The following is a 20,514-nucleotide window of genomic DNA, read 5'->3' as shown; positions in this document are numbered from 1 at the left end:
ATGATGACACATTACCTTTCATGGGGGAAAAAATCTGAGGAAATTTTAGATTTAACTGAACAACTCTAAAATGGAGAGAACAAATATAAGCCTAGTTTTCTAAAAAGGGACACTTGCTTATTCATAAGGATTTTTTTTTCTTTCTTTTTTAGTTGATCTAAACTGTTCCTTGTGGTAAAGATGTGACTAATTAACCAACAGAGCCATGTAAACAATTTCAACCATACAACAGGAATGATTTATGGGTGAATATATGCTCTAAGGTTATGACCAAACAAAAAGGACTTTCACAGCTCACAGAGCATTATAACCCATGAGATCATTCTAACCCATCAGTCAATAGCCATTTACCCAAATAAACTGTCTATTGAGCCTTTCCCCTTGACACTTCCGCTGGTTATTTCACGACCATGGGACAAGGACCTCTTAGAGATGACCCGGGACTCTACCCTCAGGAGGTGAGCAGCATAGATGCTTAACAGTCTGCTTTTCTTAGATTTAAGCCCTTGTTTCTTTCGACGGGGGTCCCAGGTTAATCTTAGGATTTTCTCCTCTGGTCATTAATCACAGAGGAAGAACTGACAAGAACAGGAGTGTAACTTTTCCTGTGATAATTGTTAACCCAGTCCCTAAAGAAGGCTGGTATTCAGCCCAGGTTGTCAGGGGTGACTGCCAAACATGACCCATCGCCAGGCTTACAACCATGTGTATGTTTTCAGTTTCTCCTTCAGGTGAGCAACTCCAAGAGGCCTAACTTTCAAAATGCTGGAGAGGAAAAATGTTTGGAAAAAATAAGAGTTTAAAAAGCAATGGATATATGCACGTGTATCGCTGATATGCTTGGCTATACAGCAGAAAGTAACACAACACTGTAAATCAACTATACTCCAATGCAATTTTCTTAAAACGGACGACATTTGGTGAAATCTCCCGAGATGAAGTAGGCAAAGTCACCCACCAAGGCCATTCACTCAGCAGTCACGAATTTGATTTGCGTAGAAATCGGTTGACAAACTTAATCAGTCATCCGTACCGTTTCTTAACTTCTGACAGTGTGGTGAGACACGGCCACATGAGGATTTCGGATTCCTTTTATCAGCGGTGATGGCCCATCAGCTTGGGTCGAGATGAAATGGCCTCATTCACAATTTTATGTCACAGTGAGTTTCCCCTTTAATCATTCCAACCTTCCTGTTAGGAGCATGTCCGTCATTCCACTTCTTGACTTAATGCTGAGCCCTACCTTATTTCACTGGGGGTGACCTGGAGACAATAACACTGCCCATCAACCCAGCCTCTTCCCCACATGAAATGCAATCTACAGTGTGACGGAAATCATCAGGGCTTCTACAAAGTCCTTTGCTGGAAGAACCTGTATGACTAAGCGTACCGATTTCCACTTTCAAACTTCACAGGCATGAAGCAAATTCCTACAATAAATACAAGTTCTATAATAGTAACAATATTCTACATGGGAACCCCCTCAATGAAAAATACAGACAGGAAAGGGACACTCCACTCTTTTCAACCAGACTGAAAATCAATGTGAACTGATGCATCTTCACCCAACTAAATGTGATTATGTTGACTAACTAAATGTGACTAACAATTTGGATTTATGGAATAGTCCCAGCGATGGAAACCAACATAAGCTAACTGAAAAGGATTAAAAAGGAAAAATAACATCTCTTGAAATTAAAAAAATGAGTAAAATAAAATCAGGTCAGAGAGGATTAGAGCCAATGCCCCAAGAGAAATGAAGGCCTCTGAAAGATGTCCACACCAGTGATTGGCTGGGTACCAATCGCTGGGTTTTCATTTGGGTATCACTCCTGTGTTCCCTGGTGGCTCAGGTGGTAAAGCGTCTGCCTGCAATGTGGGAGACCCGGGTTCGATCCCTCGGTCGGGAAGATCCCCTGGAGAAGGAAATGGCAACCACTCCAGTACTCTTGCCTGGAAAATTCCATGGACAGAGGAGCCTGGTGGGCTACAGTCCATGGGATTGCAGAGAGTCAGACATGACTGAGCAACTTCACTTTCACCACTCCTGGGATGAATTCACTCCAGCCCTGTTTGTGCTCATTTAATATCCACAGTCAGTAAAGAGAGACTCCAACCAATCTAACTTCAGTTACATATTTACTCCTTCACGATACCAAGAAGGTTAAGGGGGCTTGTCTAAAACCCATCCTCCCAAAAAGGAAAGAGGCCAGGATGCTATTGAGCGAGCAGCATATGAATTGAAGACAGGTGATCAGAGCAGAAACAGGCCATGAAACTTCTTGCCTCTCTGGTATCCAGAAAACCCAGCTCTTCACAGACACATTTACAAAACTGTCCACCACCTAACATGCCATAGTCATTCCAGGTACAACAAGACTTGCTCCCTAACAGGAGACAACACAGCCTCGCCACCCGGCCCACCGTCCCGGGATGCCCCTGTGGTCCCTGGCTTTATCTAGACTGCACGGTGAATGATGTTCAACAACATAGTGAGACATTAACCACCAGAGCCAACGTGCCCGACCACTTGAGGACGAGGAAATGAGGTACTTCACTAAAACATGGGCTTCCCTGGTGGCTCAGAGGTTAAAGCGTCTGCCTCCAATGCGGGAGACCCGGGTTCGATCCCTGGGTCGGGAAGATCCCCTGGAGAAGGAAACGGTAACCCACTCCAGTATTCTTGCCTGGAGAATCCCATGGACGGAGAAGCCTGTTAGGCTACAGTCCACGGGGTCGCAAAGAGTCGGACACGACTGAGCGACTAAACAGAACAGAATTAAAACATGCACAGCAAGTCGTGTACGAGACATGGAATCTACAGGGGCCGTATCGTATTTTTTGCCTGCATCTTTTCCTACGTGTTCAAGTCCTCATGATGGTCACCAGCAGCACTTGGATTCACAAGGGCTCGTTGCTTGGTGGAATGAAGCCACCGAAAGCCTCCTGAGCCCTGCAGGGCTACCCAGGCAGGCGGACATTGTATTCATTCATCCTGACCAGCCTGCTTGATGTCAAAGGGAGCGGTCCCAGAGATCCCACTGGGTTCTTCCCAGTGGCCTTATATGAGAATCACACGTCCTGGGGAAGATGGAGGCCCTGGAAGGGTGTTGCCCCTGGAGAGGACATGGATGCTTCCCCCAGCCGCCCTCCACCGTCTTTTCAGGCAGTCTGATGGCTACACAGGCATTTAGGATCAAGAAAGCCTATTCAGAATCAGTGTAAATTGTGACCCTTTTTGGTCTGGACAATTCTAATGCTCAGAAAGAAATACGAGGAAAAAGACAAAAACTGCAGCTTGAGGGAATGAAGCTGAGAACGAAAAAAAGATCCTGACAGTATGGTGATTGATGTTCCTTGGACACTGGAATTGATTACCACACATTTGATCAGACTGAGGTTTTGCCTAAAGGTGATCTTATCGATAAACCACCTAAAGAGAGGTAAGGCCTGTATCGGCTTCCCTGGTGGCTCAGAGGTTAAAGCGTCTGCCTCCAATGCGGGAGACCCGTGTTCGATCCCTGGGTCGGGAAGATCCCCTGGAGAAGGAAACGGTAACCCACTCCAGTATTCTTGCCTGGAGAATCCCATGGATGGAGAAGCCTGGTAGGCTACAGTCCACGGGGTCACAAAGAGTCGGACACGACTGAGCGACGGAACGAACGACCAGCCTGCTTGATGTCAAAGGGAGCGGTCCCAGAGATCCCACTGGGTTCTTCCCGGTGGCCTTATATGAGAAGCACACGTCCCCAGAAGCATCCAAGTCAGCGGCCCCATCCAGCATTCTAAACACCCAAAACAGAGACACAGTGCGCCCCCTACAGGTAAGCACAGAGTGTGTCTGGCAACCCACTCCAGTGTTCTTGCCTGGAGAATCCCAGGGAAGGGGGAGCCTGGTGGGCTTCCATCTATGGGGTCACACAGAGTCAGACACGACGGAAGTGACTTAGCAGCAGCAGCCTGGGGAGGCATTTCATCAGAGGGTAGTTCCATGTGCCACTCAGACAAGCTCAGCGCCAACTCGGGGAGACATGGACATTTTCTAAACAGGTCTTTAGAGATTCTCAAGAGTAAAGAGACATGCTGGTAAATAAAAGCATACGCTAGTCCGATGTTGATCAAGGTGGGGAAAACACTTGGGTGCAAACATTTGCAACATATGCAAAATGTTATGTGTCCTCATCTAGGACTCTGCAATTCCTTCTCATCTTAATTTTTGGGTATATGTCATTTCAGTTTACATTTCATGTAGCTTTTTGTGTACTGCATGGTAGAAACTTTACCCTGTACAAAAGTGTCTGTGACTTCTTTGTGGAAGACGCTTTCTCACCTTTTTGAAGGCAGATTCTCTCCTGTAGCTTTGCATGGGACACTTTGAAGCGGAGTTGTTCCTCTGTATTGGGACTTTCCTAGGAAGTCTTCTATGGAAGAAAAAAAATATATTATTTTTTTATTTTATTCATCAGTATTTTTTTTGTTTGTTTTTTACTGGTTTTATTTTGTTACATTGCAGTTCTGATTGGAAACCTACTTGTCATGATTTCTATCGCCTCCAGTCAACTTATGAAGCAGCCCATGTATTTCTTTCTGAGTTACTTCTCGCTCTCAGACTTGTTACACCTCCACCGTGACCCCCAAGTTGATCACTGACTTGCTGGCAGCAAAGAAGACCATATCCTACAATGGTTGTATGACACAGCTCTTCACCACGCACTTGTTTGGGGGCATCGAGGTCTTCATCCTCACAGGGATGGCCTGTGACCGCTATGTGGCCATCTGCAAGCCTCTGCACTACACTCTGATCATGACCAGACAGAAGTGCATTGCCATGATCGCCGCTTCCTGCACTGGGGGGCGGTTCCTTCATTCCTTTGGTCAGTTTCTCCTGGCCATCTTTTTACCCTACTGTAGCCCCAACGAAATAGATCATTACTTCTGCAATGTGTATCCTTCGCTGAAACTGGCCTGCACTGACACCAGCAGAATCGGTCTCCTTGTCATCGCCAATTCGGGCCTCATGGGTCTGGTGACTTTTGTGGTCTTGTGGATATCCTACGCTGTGATCTTGTACACTGTCAGGTCCTACTCTGTAGAGAATTGCCGGAAAGACTACACAGCCAAAAGATCAGAGGGGAAGAGGAGATATAAATAAGAAAATAAGAAAACTAGAAAAGAGCACAGCAGAGAGTGTGGATAAATCCAGGGAGTTGTAAGCTTTTGCTCGTACTTAAATCTATATATTCCTAAAACAAAATGAAACAAAAAAGCATATAAGCCAAGCGTCATACATTTTAAAGTCTTCCGTCCAGAAAATCCATCTATTCCACAAGTTCAGTGGTGAAAAAAATCAGAGGCATCTTTTAGTTTATTTCCTTTCTTACTGCGATATGGCACCAGAGTTTCTTTATGGCATTCTTCATCTCCAAGTTTCTCAGCGTGTCGATTAGAGGATTGAGCATGGGAGCAATGATGCTATAAAAAAGAGCGAACACTGTGTCTTCTGGTAAAGTAGTTGCTGGCCAAATGTAAATGAAAAATAAAGAAGCGAAAAAGAGGACCCCCACAGTGATGGGGGAACTGCAGGTGGAGAGAGCTTTGCGGTGATATTCATCAGTGTTTACATTGAAGCTTAGTGAAATTGAAATGTTACGTTAGTTTCCACTGTACAGCAAAGTGATTCACTTACGTGAGTGTGTATTCTTTTTCGGATTCTTTTCCACTATAGGCTATTAGAAGATACTGAATACATTTCCCTGAGCTATATGGTAGTTCCTTGTTGTTTTCCGACTTTATATATTCCTGTGTATATGTTAAACCCAAACCCTAAATTTAATACCCCCAACCTTGCCCTTTGCTAACCACGAGTTTGTGTTCTATGTCTGTGAGTCTATTTCTGCTTTGTAAATAAGTTCGTTTGTATCATTCTTTTTAGATTCTACATGTAATTGGTATCATGTGATATCTGTGTTTCTCGGTCTGACGTAGTTCACTCAGTATGACAACCTCTGGGTCCATCTGCGGCTGCTAAGTTGCTTCAGTCGTGTCCGACTCTGTGCGACCCCGTAGACGGAAGCCCATCAGGCTCCCCCGTCCCTGGGATTCTCCAGGCAAGAACACCAGAGTGGGTTGCCATTTCCTTCTCCACCTACGTTGCTGCAAATGGCATTATTTCATGCTTTTTCATAGCCAAGTAATATTCCATTGTGTTTATGAAGACATGTCTATTTTTTTTTTTTTTGGCCATGCCACAAATCATGCAAGATGTTCCCTGACCCCACTGATTGAACCTGTGTCCCTGCAGTGGAAACACAGAGTCTTAACCACTGGACCCACAGGGAAGTCCCTGACTGCATCTTGGTTTTCAATTCATCTGTCAATGGATTTAGCTTACTCCAACGTCCTGGCTACTGTAAACAGTGCTGCAGTGAACACTAGGATACACGCATCTTTTTGAGTTAGAGTATTTCCTTGACACATGTCCAGAAGTGGGATTGTGTGACCATATGCTAACTCTTAGTTCAGTTCAGTTCAGTCACTCAGTCGTGTCCGACTCTCCGTGACCCCATGAATCACAGCACGCCAGGCCTCCCTGTCCATCACCAACTCCCTCAGTTCACTCAAACTCATGTCCACAGAGTTGGTGATGCCATCCAGCCATCTCATCCTCGGTCGTCCCCTTCTCCTCCCGCCCCCAACCTTTCCCAGCATCAGAGTCTTTTCCAGTGAGTCAACTCGTTGCATGAGGTGGCCAAAGTATTGCAGTTTCAGCTTTAGCATCAGTCCTCCCAATGAACACCCAGGATCGATCTCCCTTAGAATGGACTGGTTGGATCTCCTTGCGGTACAAGGGACTCTCAAGAGTCTTCTCCAACACCACAGTTCAAAAGCATCTATTCTTCGGCGATCAGTCCAACTCTCATATCCATACGTGACCACGGGGAAAACCATAGCCTTGACTAGACGGACCTTTGTTGGCAAAGTAATGTCTCTGCTTTTTAATATGCTATCTAGGTTGGTCATAACTTTCCTTCCAAGGAGTAAGCGTCTTTTAATTTCATGGCTGCAATCAGCATCTGCAGTGATTTTGGAGCCACAAAAAATAAAATCTGACACTGTTTCCACTGTTTTCCCATCTATTTCCCATGAAGTGATGGGACCAGATGCCATGATCTTTGTTTTGTGAATGTTGAGCTTCAAGCCAACCTTTTCACTCTCCTCTTTCACTGTCATCAAGAGGCCTTTGAGTTCCTCTTCACTTTCTGCCATAAGGGTGGTGTCATCTGCATATCTGAGGTTATTGATATTTCTCCCAGCAATCTTGATTCCAGCTTGTGCTTCTTCCAGCCCAGCGTTCCTCATGATGTACTCTGCATATAAGTTAAATAAGCAAGGTGACAATATACAACCTTGACGTACTCCTTTTCCTATTTGGAACCAGTCTGTTGTTCCATGTACAGTTCTGACTGTTGCTTCCTGACCTGCATACAGGTTTCTCAAGAGGCAGGTCAGGTGGTCTGGGATTCCCATCTCTTTCAGAATGTTCCACAGTTTATTGTGATCCACACAGTCAAAGGCTTTGGCATAGTCAATGAAGCAGAAATAGATGTTTTTCTGAAACTCTCTTGCTTTCTCCATGATCCAGCGGATGTTGGCAATTTGATCTCTGGTGCCTCTGCCTTTTCTAAAACCTGCTTGAACATCTGGGAGTTCACGGTTCACATATTGCTGAAGCCTGGCTTGGAGAATTTTGAGCATGACTTTACTAGCGTGCGTGTGAGATGAGTGCAATTGTGCGGTAGTTTGAGCATTCTTTGGCATTGCCTTTCTTTGGGATGGGAATGAAGACTGACCTTTTCCAGTCCTGTGGCCACTGCTGAGTTTTCCAAATCTGCTGGCATATTGAGTGCAGCACTTTCACAGCATCATCTTTCATGATTTGAAATAGCTCAACTGGAATTCCATCACCTCCACTAGCTTTGTTCGTCGTGATGCTTTCTAAGGCCCACATGACTTCACACTCCAAGATGTCTGGCTCTAGGTCAGTGATCACATTATCGTGACTATCTTGGCAGTGAAGATCTTTTCTGTCCAGTTCTTCTGTGTATTCCTGCCACCTCTTCTTAATATCTTCTGCTTCTGTTAGGTCCATACCATTTCTGTCCTTTATCGAGCCCATCTTTGCATGAAATGTTCCCTCGGAATCTCTAATTTTCTTGAAGAGGTCTCTTGTTTTTCCCATTCTGTTGTTTTCCTCTATTTCTTTGCATTGATCACGGAGGAAGGCTTTCTTATCTCTCCTTGCTGTTCTTTGGAACTCTGCATTCAGATGCTTATGCTAACTGTTAACTTCTAGCTTTTTTGAGAGACCTGCGTACTTTTCTCTTTAGTAGCTGGACTAATTCACATACCTACCAACATTACTGGAGGGTCCCTTTTTCTTCACACAGACTACAGCATTTATAAAATAATGCATCTTTAGGTGATAAGTACACTTGTAGGATAAAAGAAATAATTAACAGTAATGAATATAGAAAAGCAGTTATACTACCAAAGCAAAAATATCTGTGCTGAGTTTGTTATGATTATTTTGGCAATGCTCTACGACTAAGAAAGAAAAGATGAGGAATTAGACTAACGAAAAATTTATAATAAAAGAAACCACAAACCTATGGATTTATATGTGATTACTGCAGTGAGTGATATAAAAAGTACAATAAGACAAAACCAATTACCTATTTATTACAGGGGGGATGTGCTGAGGAGGAAAAATTATATTTGTGATTGGCAAGGCTCATAAACCAGCAGGCATTACTGATTCCTGTCTATGGGCTTTTAGTTAGTTGACGTTACCTACCGAAAATGCTCCCCGGGGAAACCTAGAATTCTTCATGTCTGATTTATCGCCAAAACACTCTTTATTTGACAGCAGCATTTACAGTTTACTGATCAACTAGTCAACAGGTTCATCCATTTGCGGACAGCATTCTGTTTATGAATAAACCATAAAAAATTAATACAATTAATAAAAAGAACAATAGCAAGGAAAACTGGGGCACAAATTGAGGTAATAAATTAAACCACATTTTTGTTTTGATGTGTGTTTTTATGACCCTGACTGTGTTTTACGATCCAGAACTGTAACTTTCTGCTGTAAATGAAATAATTCTCCGGTTGATATTGACCCACTGGACACCAAGAAAAGTCGAGTAATAACTTCACTAAGTGGATTCAGCCCCTAAAGGTGATAAGCCCTTCTTTGAAACATTAATTCACTGTTTGCTTTACATCCGTTGCAGGTTACATTACAACACACAGCATCGGCTTCATCAAATACCTAAATACTCAATTCCCAATTTTTTCTATAATCCGCTTGCAGACAAGAAATCTACCAACTTATTATAGAGACAGCTAATACAACATCGACTTAGAGATAGGGACACAATTACTTGAGAAAGTTTCTGATTCGTTCCTCAAGTAATTTTGCCAAATTATTTGAATGATCGTAATTCATCGTCTACGGCTTCCCTCGTAGCTCAGTTGGTAAAGAATCTACCTGCAGATACAGGAGACCCGGGTTTGATTTCTGGGTTGGGAAGATCCCCTGGAGAAGGGAATGGCAACCCACTCCAGTATTCTTGCCTGGAGAACTCCATGGACAGAGGAGCTGGGCGGGCTACGGTCCATGGGATTGCAAAAGAGTTGGACCTGACTGAGGTTACTTAGCAGGCAGGCAGAGATTAACCTTCTGTCGGAAGACTTTCACTTGGAAACATGTGTTCTTTCTAGAAAGAGATGTGTCTGGATTACCATAATTCAGGATTTCTCAGTCTTGGCAATGTTGAGGACTGGATAACGCTTTGTTGTAGGACTTCTCAGGTGAGATCAGTGGCAAAGAAACCGTCTACCAAGGCAGGAGACATGGGTTTGATCCCTGGGTCAGGAAGATCTCCTGCAGAAGGAAATGGCAACCCACTCCAGTATTCTTGCCTGGAGAATCCCATGGACAGAGGAGCCTGGTGGGCTGCAGTCCACGGGGTCACAGAGAGTCGGACACGACTGAGCAACTGAACTGAACTGGACTTACTGAATTTGTTACAATGTTGCTTCTGTTCCATGTTTTGCTTTTTTTTTTTTTTTGTCCCCAAAGCACGTGGGATCTTAGCTTCTCCACCAGGGACTGAATCCTTACCCTCTATACTGGAAGGGCAAGTCATAACCACTGGACCACCAGGGAAGTCTCAAAGAAACGACACTTTCTGAAACTGACCCAACTCCCACAGCTCGGAGATGGCAAGAGTCTGCACTGGGGGCTGAGTTGGCTTCTCACGCAGGCTGAAGCCTTCCTCTGTTGCACGACTCTTTCCCACACTCAAGTCTGTGCCAGGCACTCAGCCATGCTGTTCTTTAGATGGTCTCGGGCTGTCGTATTTCACCTCCATCTTCTTGCTCATCCACAGCATGGCAGGTCTGGGGAAAGACAGAATGAGTGGGGTCTGTCTAAAGGAGTTAACACCCACTGGCCACTAATTCCATTGCTCCCTTCTCGGACGGTCATCTCATGAACTTTTATGACATCCCCTTCTAAAGCTGCCACTCGGGGGACCAGAGCTTGGATTCAGAGTCAAGGAAACATGATGCCTGTTCTCTTGAAGCTCAAGTTTAATGGGGGATATCAATGCATAGATGTATCACAGAAAGATGGATAGACCAAGTTATACACGTGCAGACTGAAACTGACATCGTACCAGTCCCTCTGAGACAAGCCCCAAACTCAGCCCCAGTCCCTCTGTCCGTGGCCACTGCAACATGGAACCACCTTTTTGGTTTTGCTTTGATCACACTGAGTGGCATGGTGGAATCTTAGTTCCCTGACCAGGGATGGAACCTGAGCTCCCTACACTGGAAGTGTGGAGTCAACCACTGGACTGCCAGAGGCCACCTTTTTTTTTTTTTTGCGACTGGTGTACTGATCTTCAGAGGATGCTATCTAATTCTTTTGTTTGTTTTCTCCAAACTTTAAACTTTTTATTTTGTACTGGAGTATAGCCAATATACTGGGTTCAACTCCTGGGTTGGGAAGATCCCATGGAGAAGGGAATGGCAACCCACTCCGGCGTTCGTGTTTGGAGAATCCCACCGACCGGGGACACTGGCAGGTTACAGTCCACGAGGTCACAAAGAGTAGGATCTGACTTAGTGAGAAAAGAGTAACAGCATCAAACTTTTCTCTCCTGTAACTTTTAGATCATTCTTTCTACAGACGCACACTGACTTCTGTATCATGAGTTAGTTTCTTTGCCGTTGATCACCAGAGGAATGCTGTCGGTAGGAGGCAGAAGGGGCACTGGTTCATATAAAGTGCATTCCGGATTTTAATGTTTCATACCAGCGAGTCACAGCGGCGGAATACAAAGCACACGAACGTAGCTGAAACCATCAACCGCACAGGAGAAGAGAGAGATGTACACAATTTCTATCACCCCCGCTTCTCTTTCTGGCCCATGTAGCCAGTCATTCAGTCATCTGGGAAGTGCTGATGACCTTGTTTCTCCTTGACTTCTGCACATTTTTGTCTTCCGAAACCTGGGGTACATCTCCCTGCTAGCAAGCTGTCATTCTCGAACAGAACATTCCACACACACGCCAGCCTCCGTTTAAAATTAGCACTGTGCGTGTTTTTTCGTTTGCTGCTGCTGCTGCTGCTAAGTCACTTCAGTCGTGTCCGACTCTGTGTGACCCCATAGATGGAAGCCCACCAGGCTCCCCTGTCCCTGGGATTCTCCAAGCAAGAACACTGGAGTGCGTTGCCATTTTCTTTTGCTAGTGACTTTGATATGACTGTATTTGTTATCACGCAGGTTGCAGAGTTCGAAAGGTTTTGAGCAACATGCTCTCGAGTATTTTCCCTGAGCCCTGTTATTTTTAACCGTTTTGCTGATTGCTAAATTTATTTTTCAGGCAAGTCTCTATCACAGAATAGCAAAACAAACAAAAGCAAAACGCAAAAATAAAAACCCTGTATTCACCCTTAGAGGATCCATAAGCTCAGATATATCTTCCTGTAATAAAAAGAACAAAATCTTCATTTCACCCTATCTCTCCCTGGTACTACAAATCTCTGGCTATCCATCACTTCACAGGGAAATCTCATGAAATATTCATCTCTAATTGCCATCTCCCCTTCACAATTCCCAAGGCTGGTTTTCATCTCCTGCACTGCCCTAAAAGATCTCCCGCACTGGTTACCAGTAAGGTCTTTGCAACTAAATATAACAGACAAAAATAAATAAATAACACAGACACAGTCCACAGGCCCGTGGACCAAGGGAGATGGATGGACAGATTGTGGTGCCTTCAGAATATGACCGAATTAAATCAGAAGGTGAAAATGATGTATGTGACAGTGTGGACCAGTCTCAAAGTAACGAGGCTCAGTGGGAAAAGCCACCTTCAAAGACTAAATCCGGGGACTCCCCTGGTGGTCTGGCGGGTCAGAAATCGCCTTGCAATGCAGGGAACGTGGGTTCCATCCCTGATCACAGAACTAAGATCCCACAAGCAACTATGGGGGTCCGTGCATCACGAGGAAAGACTCCCGAGTGACAGGTTGAAGGTCCCCAGGGCCACAGTTAAGAGCCAGTGTTGTCGTTGTTCAGTCGCTCAGTCGTGTCCGACTCTCTGCGACCCCGTGGACTGCAGCACGCCAGGTCTCCCTGTCCATCACCAACTCCCGGACCTTGCTCAGACTCACACCTATCGAGTCAGGGATGCCAGCCAACCATCTCATGCTCTGCATGAGCCATACAAATCAAACTAAATATTAAAGTAAAGGCTCAATCCTGTGCAATTGCATTTTACAAGACATTCCAGCCCAGACAAACCTACACAAGCGGCCCTGGGATAGTTGAGAGGCTGCTTAAGGGGGCATTTTGAGCGGGCAGGCAGGAGAGGTAAAGGAATCGTCATATATCCTGAAGCCGAGATTTGTACGCTTGCATATGTTTGTCAATAACAGAAATCTGAACCTGCAAAAGGGCCTTTACTGTATGCAAATTGCACTATAAAAAACCAATGAGTAAACCGGATGTGTTTTGGTCCCCAGTGGATTTGTCACGGTGACTGCACACGACACAGGTTTTCCTTCCGCTCTGGTTTGTGTCTCCTGTTTCTCCCTTCTGCCCTGATGGCTCCAATCTGGTCTCTCCTGGATATCTCTTCCATACACTCCCCCGCCCCCTGCACCAGCATCGAGCCGTCCAAACGCTCCAGAATGACCCAGCTCCACACCACTGTGTTCTGACCGTCTTCACATCCCACTGGCCTGGTCACCAGCTGATTCCACCTGTGAGCCAATGACTCGCCAGTTTTCTCAGACATGTCGTCTGCCCTGAAGACTCACCTATGAACTTTGGACATCTCAGGCTTCCCTGGTGAAGCCAAGCCTCAGGCTTTCCTTTACTTCCTCTGATGGTAAAGAATCTGTCCGCAATGCAGGAGACCTGGGTTTGATCCTTGGGTTGGGAAGATGCCCTGGAGAAGGGCATAGCAACCCGCTCCAGTATTCTTGCATGGAGAATCGCATGGACAGAGGAGCCTGGTGGGTTAAATTTCCACAGGGCGGCTAACAGTTGGATAGGACTGAGCAAATAACACCATCATTTGGACATTTCACCCACAGCTGTCCTGTGAGATGGAAACATCCCCCTTCTGCTGTCCTCTGATTGCTCGTGTGCTCAGTCATGTCTGACTCTCTGCCACCCCATGGACGGTAGCCCACCAGGCTCCTCTGTCCATGGGATTCTCTAGGCAAGAACACTGGAGTGGGTTGCCATGTCCTTCTCCAGGGAATCTTCCCAACACAAGGATAGAATCCATGTCTCCTGCATTGCAGGCAGATTCTATACCATTGGAGCCACTAGGGAAGCCCCATGGATTTGCAGAAAGCATCCCAATTTCACCCAGAATGGAGAGGAGCTCAGACTTCCTTCCCTGACTCCTCCGTTTTCCATCTCCACGGCAACCACCACACTTCTGGATAAATGGTCAGCCAGGATCAATCCCACTTTCTACTCTTGGGACCAGCCCTGGCACCTGCTCACGCCTCTCTGTACAGTGCCCCTGCTTCAGTTCACCCCCATCCTTATCTCTGGGATCCCTGCGCTAATTTCCATCTCTTCTCTCCCTGCCTGCGACCATGCCCTTTCCAAGCAGCCTCTTATTTGTTGGAATAACAAATACAGGGTCCCTTAGATGTCTTCAGCCCTTGACGATTGACTTCAAGGGCCTCCCAATCCAGTCAATAGAGGCTGAAGTCCTAGCAAGTACTTCAACTAGAAGATGTTCAAGAAGACAGCCCTTAAAATACATTCAGTTAAAAAAAAAAGAGTCATTTACTGTCTATTAAGTGCTAGAGACCCAATCTACAAAGATGAATCATATACTGGGCTGTCCTCAAGGAAACAAGGACGTGAATACATTCAGTAAAAGGGCTCTTCACCCACCCCTCCCCCAGCCCTCAAAGGCACCCTTTCCTCCACTGCCACGTTGGAGATAAATGGGTTGGTAAAGAGAGTATCTCATCAGGAAGTGGTTTGCTTATCTGTATCTTTGATTTTTCCCCAAAGGGAGGTTGTAATTTTGCTCTTTTTCAAATTAAAAAATCGATGCTGAATTTAAGTCTGTGCTCACTCAAAAAAAAAAGTCACCGTTTGTAGTGAGAAATCAACATAAATCAAACTTTCAAAAAGTATTGATACATCTGGTCAACACTAACCCATACGGACTCAGGCATTCCATTCCTGTCAGCACTATCAAGGTATAATTGACAAATAAAACTGGAAGACACTTCTTAAAGAGCACAGTGAAATGATATGACACACGTGTATCTTAAGAAAGGATGCTCCCACATCCATCACAAAAAAATGCTGACCTTTTTAATGGTTTTGTGAACAGCATTCAAGTTCTACTCATCTTTTCAAATTTCATTTGAACACTACAGTGGTGTCAGCTACGGTTACCATGGTACATATTGAATGCTGCTGCTGTGCTAAGCCATGTCCGACTCTTTGTGACCCCTCTGGGCTGCAACCCACCAGGCTCCTCTGTCCATGGGATTCTCCAGGCAAGAACACTGGAGTGGGTTGCCATCTTCTCCTCCAAGGGATCTTCCTGACCCAGGGATCGAACCCGGGTCTCTTTATGTCTCCTACATGGCGGGCAGGTTCTTTACCACTAGCGCCACTTGGTTTAGCTCCAGCATTAATCTTCATACGTTACAGCAAAAGAAGCTGAATAATCGAAATATTTAAGTCACTTGCCTCAGATCATACGTTTAGTAAGGGCAGAACTAACATGAGTAAACAGGCAGTCTGATTCTCCACAGTTTATTGGTAATCATGGGTAATACCTTCAGAAACTGGTCAAAATGAAGAAAGAAAATGCAACTTTAATATTTAATGCGAAGAATCTTCTAATGGCGAAAGAAAACAAAGAGCAAAAGTCTCTTAAAATCACAGACAAAAGGGGTGTGAAGGAGAGAAACAGTTCTGTAAGGAGTAATCTTTAAAAAGGACGTTAATATTGATTTTCAAAAAAAGACATTTCTGTGGTGCTTACCGAATATAGTGAGAACAGGATGGACACACAAGGGTCCCAAATCTTTGGCCCATCAATCTGTCCCTTGGATGGAGACCTCCTGACTTAGAATGGAGAAAACTCACGCATAATGACTCCAAAGCTTGGAAATCATATTTCAAGGACTCACTCCATTTTTAAACTCAGCATGCATAAAATACAGCCACTTCTATTTCCAAAAGTATTTCACTTTGACAGACCTGGCAAAGTATGCGCTGTACGAGGTTGTTTGTCAAAAACTCACAAACTGTATCCTAATAATTTTTTTTTTTATTCCCTTTAACCAGAGAAAATATGCAGCGCCATATATCTGAGAAAGTTAAATAAGTACTGTCTGTTGTTTTGTTTATTCCCATGAGAAAGAGAGCAAAAAAGAGTAGGAATGCTGTACCTAACACCAAGCACTTTTTAAATTACCTTTTGACACTTAACAAACACACAACAGACCAGAGGCCACAAGATAATTCTGATTCTTCAGCTTGCAGGGAATCTCATACCAAGCATGGAATGACCTTGGGCAACTGAATCCAGTCCCCCACCCACCCAAGATATGCAGAAGACACTTGAGAGTCCCTTGGACTGCAAGGAGATCAAAGCAGTGAATCCTAAAGGAAATCAACTCTGAATATTTATTGGAAGGACTGATGCTGATGCTGAAGCTGAAGCCCCAATACTTTGGCCCCCTGATGTGACGAGCTGACTCACTGGAAAAGACCCTGATGCTGGGGAAGACCGAAGGCAGGAAGAGAAGGGGATGATCGAGGATGACATGGTTGGATGGCATCACCGACTCAATGGACATGAGTTTGAGTAAACTCCAGGAGATGGTGAAGGACAGGGAAGCCTGACGTGCTGCTGTCCATGGGGTCGCAAAAGGAGAACATGACCGAGCAACAGAAAAACAACAAAAAAGATTTTTTCATGTGGGACATCTTTTAAAGTCTTTACTGATTTTGTTCCAATATTGCTTTTGTCCTACATTTTGGCTTTTTTGGCCATGAGGCAGGTGGAATCTTAGCTCCCCAACCAGGGACTGGACCCCCACACACCCTGGATTGGAAGATGGAGTCCCAACCACTGGACCACCAGGGAAGTCCCCGAATCCAGTTTCCTGAGTTGAGAACAGGCAGAGAAAAACCACGGCAGACCCTTCAGGATGGACCGTGTCTAACTGAGCAGGACCCTGTGGGGCTTTCCCAGGACAGACCGTCCCCCCATTGTAGAAAAGCTTTCTGCTTCTAGATTGTAGAAAAAACTCTCACTTCTAGACTGTAGAAAAACTTTCGCCTTCCAGGCCTTCCCTGAGTTCCAAAGAATAAATTTAACCAGAGAAGTGAGAAAAAGCAAAAAAAGCACAGGAAAAGTCAAGCAAGATAAAATGATAATACTTTAGCCATTAGACAAAGTCAGGTGACAGTAAAGTGGGTGAAATGTAGTTGCTAAGTCATATCCGACTCTTTTGACCCCATCACTGTAGCCTACCAGGATCCCCTGTCCATGGGGTTCTCCAGGCAAGAATACTGGAGTGGGTTGCCATTACCTTCTCCAGGGGACCTTCCTGACTCACGGATAGAAGCTGCCTCTCCTGTACTGCAGGCGGGTTCTTTATCATTTGAGCCACCCAGGAAGTCCTGAAACAACGTCAAGGACCTTTAGTTCCTCCTCAAGGACTATAGATAGTATTCTGAGCCATGCCTCTTGAGCTATTTTACAGATACTGAAACCCTCACCAGGTGGGAGAAGGTAACTGTATGCTGCCCACCAGCACGGAGACCGCACAGCACTTGGAACCAGAAAGCTGATGATGCTGACGACCTTAAAACTGCCTATTTTGTAAAGTTTATCATATTGAAGAGGAAAAGTGAAACATTTACGTAACCTCTGCCTGTGTAACTCAGCTTGCTCCTTGCAAAGTCTGGATCACGAAGGTCACACAGTCCCAGAAAGTGGGGACTTGCAACACTAGGAACTGGAGTTTATGTCACTCACCCTTGTTCTGCTCTTTGCAATTGCCCAGCCCCTGCAAACCTGCTTAATCATGCCTGTCCAGGTCAGACATCCCCCACCCCATCTTGACCGCTATTCCCGCACGTGCGAAACCCCTTAGTTTAAACCAGCCTATTAGCAGCTAGTATTGCCCACTTCAATCTGTCTATAAAAACTCTGCAACCCCTTTGGCTCAGAGCTTGGAGTGGTAACTCCTCTGGGCCCGCCAGTGTAATCAACCTGAGTTCTCCAAGTCTCCCAGTGTGGTGCTTGGTTTCTCGATTACTGGTTTCCGCAACAAGATGAGAAATAATATTAAGGTAATAGGAATCTGAACGATATCACGGTAATTAACAGTTCAAAAAGGAGAATAAGCAGAGTGATAAACCTTTTGTCTAGGCTTTAGTTCCCTTTCTGTTGCACTCTTTTTTTTCTTTTAATTTTTTTTTTATTTTACAATATTATATTGGTTGGTTTTGCCCTACATTGACATGAATTCGCCCCCGGTGTACATGAGTTCCCCCTCCTGAACCCCCCTCCCACCTCCCTCCTCCCCTTATCCTCCCTCTGGGTCATCCCCGCACACCAGCCCCGAGTATCCTGTAACATGCATTGACCCTGAACTGCTGATTCGTTTCGCATATGACAACATACATGTTTCAATGTCATTCTCTCAAATCATCCCACCCTCACCCTCTCCCACAAAGTCCCAAAGACTGTTCGATACAACTGTGTCTCTTTTGCTGTCTCGTATACAGGGTTATCATTTGCATCTTTCTAAATTCCATATATATGCATTAGTATACTGTATTGGTGCGTTTCTTTCTGTCTTACTTCACTCTGTATAATAGGCTCTAGTTTCATCCACCTCATTAGAAATGGTTCAAATGCATTCTTTTTAATGGCTGAGTAATACTCCATTGTGTATATGTACCAAAGCTTTCTTATCCATTTGTCTGCAGATGGACATCTAGGTTGCTTCCATGTCCTGGCTATTATAAACAGCGCTGCAATGAACATTGGAGTACATGTGTCTCTTTCAATTCTGGTTTCCTCGGTGTGTATGCCCAGGAGTGAGATTGCTGGATCATATAGCAGTTCTATTTCCAGTTTTTTGGGGAATCTCCACACTGTTCTCCATAGTGGCTGTACTAGTTTGCATTCCCACCAGCAGTGTAAGAGGGTTCCCTTTTCTGCACACCTTCTCCAGCATTTATTGCATGTAGACTTTTGGATAGCAGCCATTCTGACTGGTGTGAAATGGTACCTCATTGTGGTTTTGATTTGCATTTCTCTGATTATGAGGGATGCTGAGCATTTTTTCATGTGTTTGTTAGCCATCTTTATGTCTTCTTTGGAGAAATGTCTGTTTAGTTCTTTGGCCCATTTTTTGATTGGGTCATTTATTTTTCTGGAATTGAGCTGCAGGAGCTGCTTGTATATTTTGGAGATTAATCCTTTATCAGTTGCTTCATTTGCTATTACTATCGCACCATAATCTGGAGCGCCACCCTTTACGAGTAAAAGATTTTTCCCCTGGTTGGTGGGGGGGGGGGGGATGGGGAATTCTGTGCATGGGCAAAGATTCTACTAGGAATGTGGATCGGTGATACTCTACTTGGACTTTTCCTCTGTACTTCTTCTTTCTTTCTTTTTAATATTTATGCATGAATGTATGTTGCAATAAGTGTTTGGTACAGCACTCAGGCTTTCTCTAGCTGCCTCAACATTTGTGAGATCTGAGTTTCCCTACCAGGGATGGGCTCTGGGTGCCCTGCATTGGGAGGTGGGTTTTTTTTTTTAATTCATGTATTTTAAATTGAAGGATCATTGATTTACCATATTGTGTTGGTTTCTGCCCAACAGCAACGTGAAACAGTCATAGGTATACATATGTCCCCTCCCTCCTGAGCCTCCCTCCCACCTCCCTTTCCCATCCCACCCCCGAGGTTGTCACAGAGCCCCCGTTTGAGTTTCCCGTGTCATACAGCAAATTCTGGCTATGTGTTTAACATATGGTAGTAAGTCAAGCCACTCCAGTACTCTTGCCTGGAAAATCCGATGGACGGAGGAGCCTGGTAGGCTGCAGTCCATGGGGTCGATACGAGTCGGACACGACTGAGCAACTTCACTTTCACTTTTCACTTTCACACATTGGAGAGGGAGATGGTGACCCACTCCAGTGTTCTTGCCTGGAGAATCCCAGGGATGGGGGAGCCTGGTGGGCTGCAGTCCATGGGGTCGCACAGAGTCGGACACGACTGAAGCGACTTAGCAGCAGCAGCATGGTGCTCTCTCAGCTCTTCCCACTCAACCCTATGAAGTCCATAAACCTGTTCTCTATGTCCGAGTCTCCGTTGCTGCTCTGCAAATAGGTTCATCGGTGCTATCTTTCTGGATTCCATATATATGCGTTAATATCCAATACTTGTTTCTATCTTTCTAACTTACTTCACTCTGTATAATAGGATCTGCTGCTGCTGCTGCTGAGTCGCTTCAGTCGTGTCCGACTCTGTGTGACCCCACAGACGGCAGCCCAACAGGCTCCCCTGTCCCTGAGATTCTCCAGGCAAGAACACTGGAGTGAGTTGCCAAACTTACTTCACTCTGTATAATAGGATCTAGGTTCATCCATCTCATCAGCACTGACTCAAATACTTTACTTCTTACGACTGAGTGATATTCCATTGTGTATATGTGGCACAGCTTCTTTATCCACTCATCTGTTGATGGATATCCAGGCTGTTTCCATGTCCTAGCTATTGGAAATAGTGCTTTAAACGAGCATTGGGGTGCATGGGTCTTTTTCAATTTTGGTTTTGGGAGGCAGATTCTTAGACACTGGACCAACAGGGAAGTCCTTCCTCTGTCCTTTTAAACATTTGTCTAGAGCTT

The 20,514-nt window shown here is 44.9% G+C and overlaps 1 pseudogene; it reads left to right on the top strand.

Moving 5' to 3' along the window:
- The first annotated feature begins 410 nt into the window (after positions 1–410).
- LOC148773213 (olfactory receptor 4P4-like) lies at positions 411–5,152 on the top strand (annotated as a pseudogene).
- The last annotated feature ends 15,362 nt before the right edge of the window (positions 5,153–20,514 follow it).

The sequence above is a fragment of the Moschus berezovskii genome, chromosome X, assembly GCF_049115385.1.
Source record: "Moschus berezovskii isolate FMDL1 chromosome X, NW_MosBer_1.0, whole genome shotgun sequence".
Classification (NCBI taxonomy): domain Eukaryota; kingdom Metazoa; phylum Chordata; class Mammalia; order Artiodactyla; family Moschidae; genus Moschus; species Moschus berezovskii.
The sequence above is the reverse complement of the archived record's forward strand: the minus strand, read 5'-3'. Positions and strand labels throughout refer to the sequence as shown.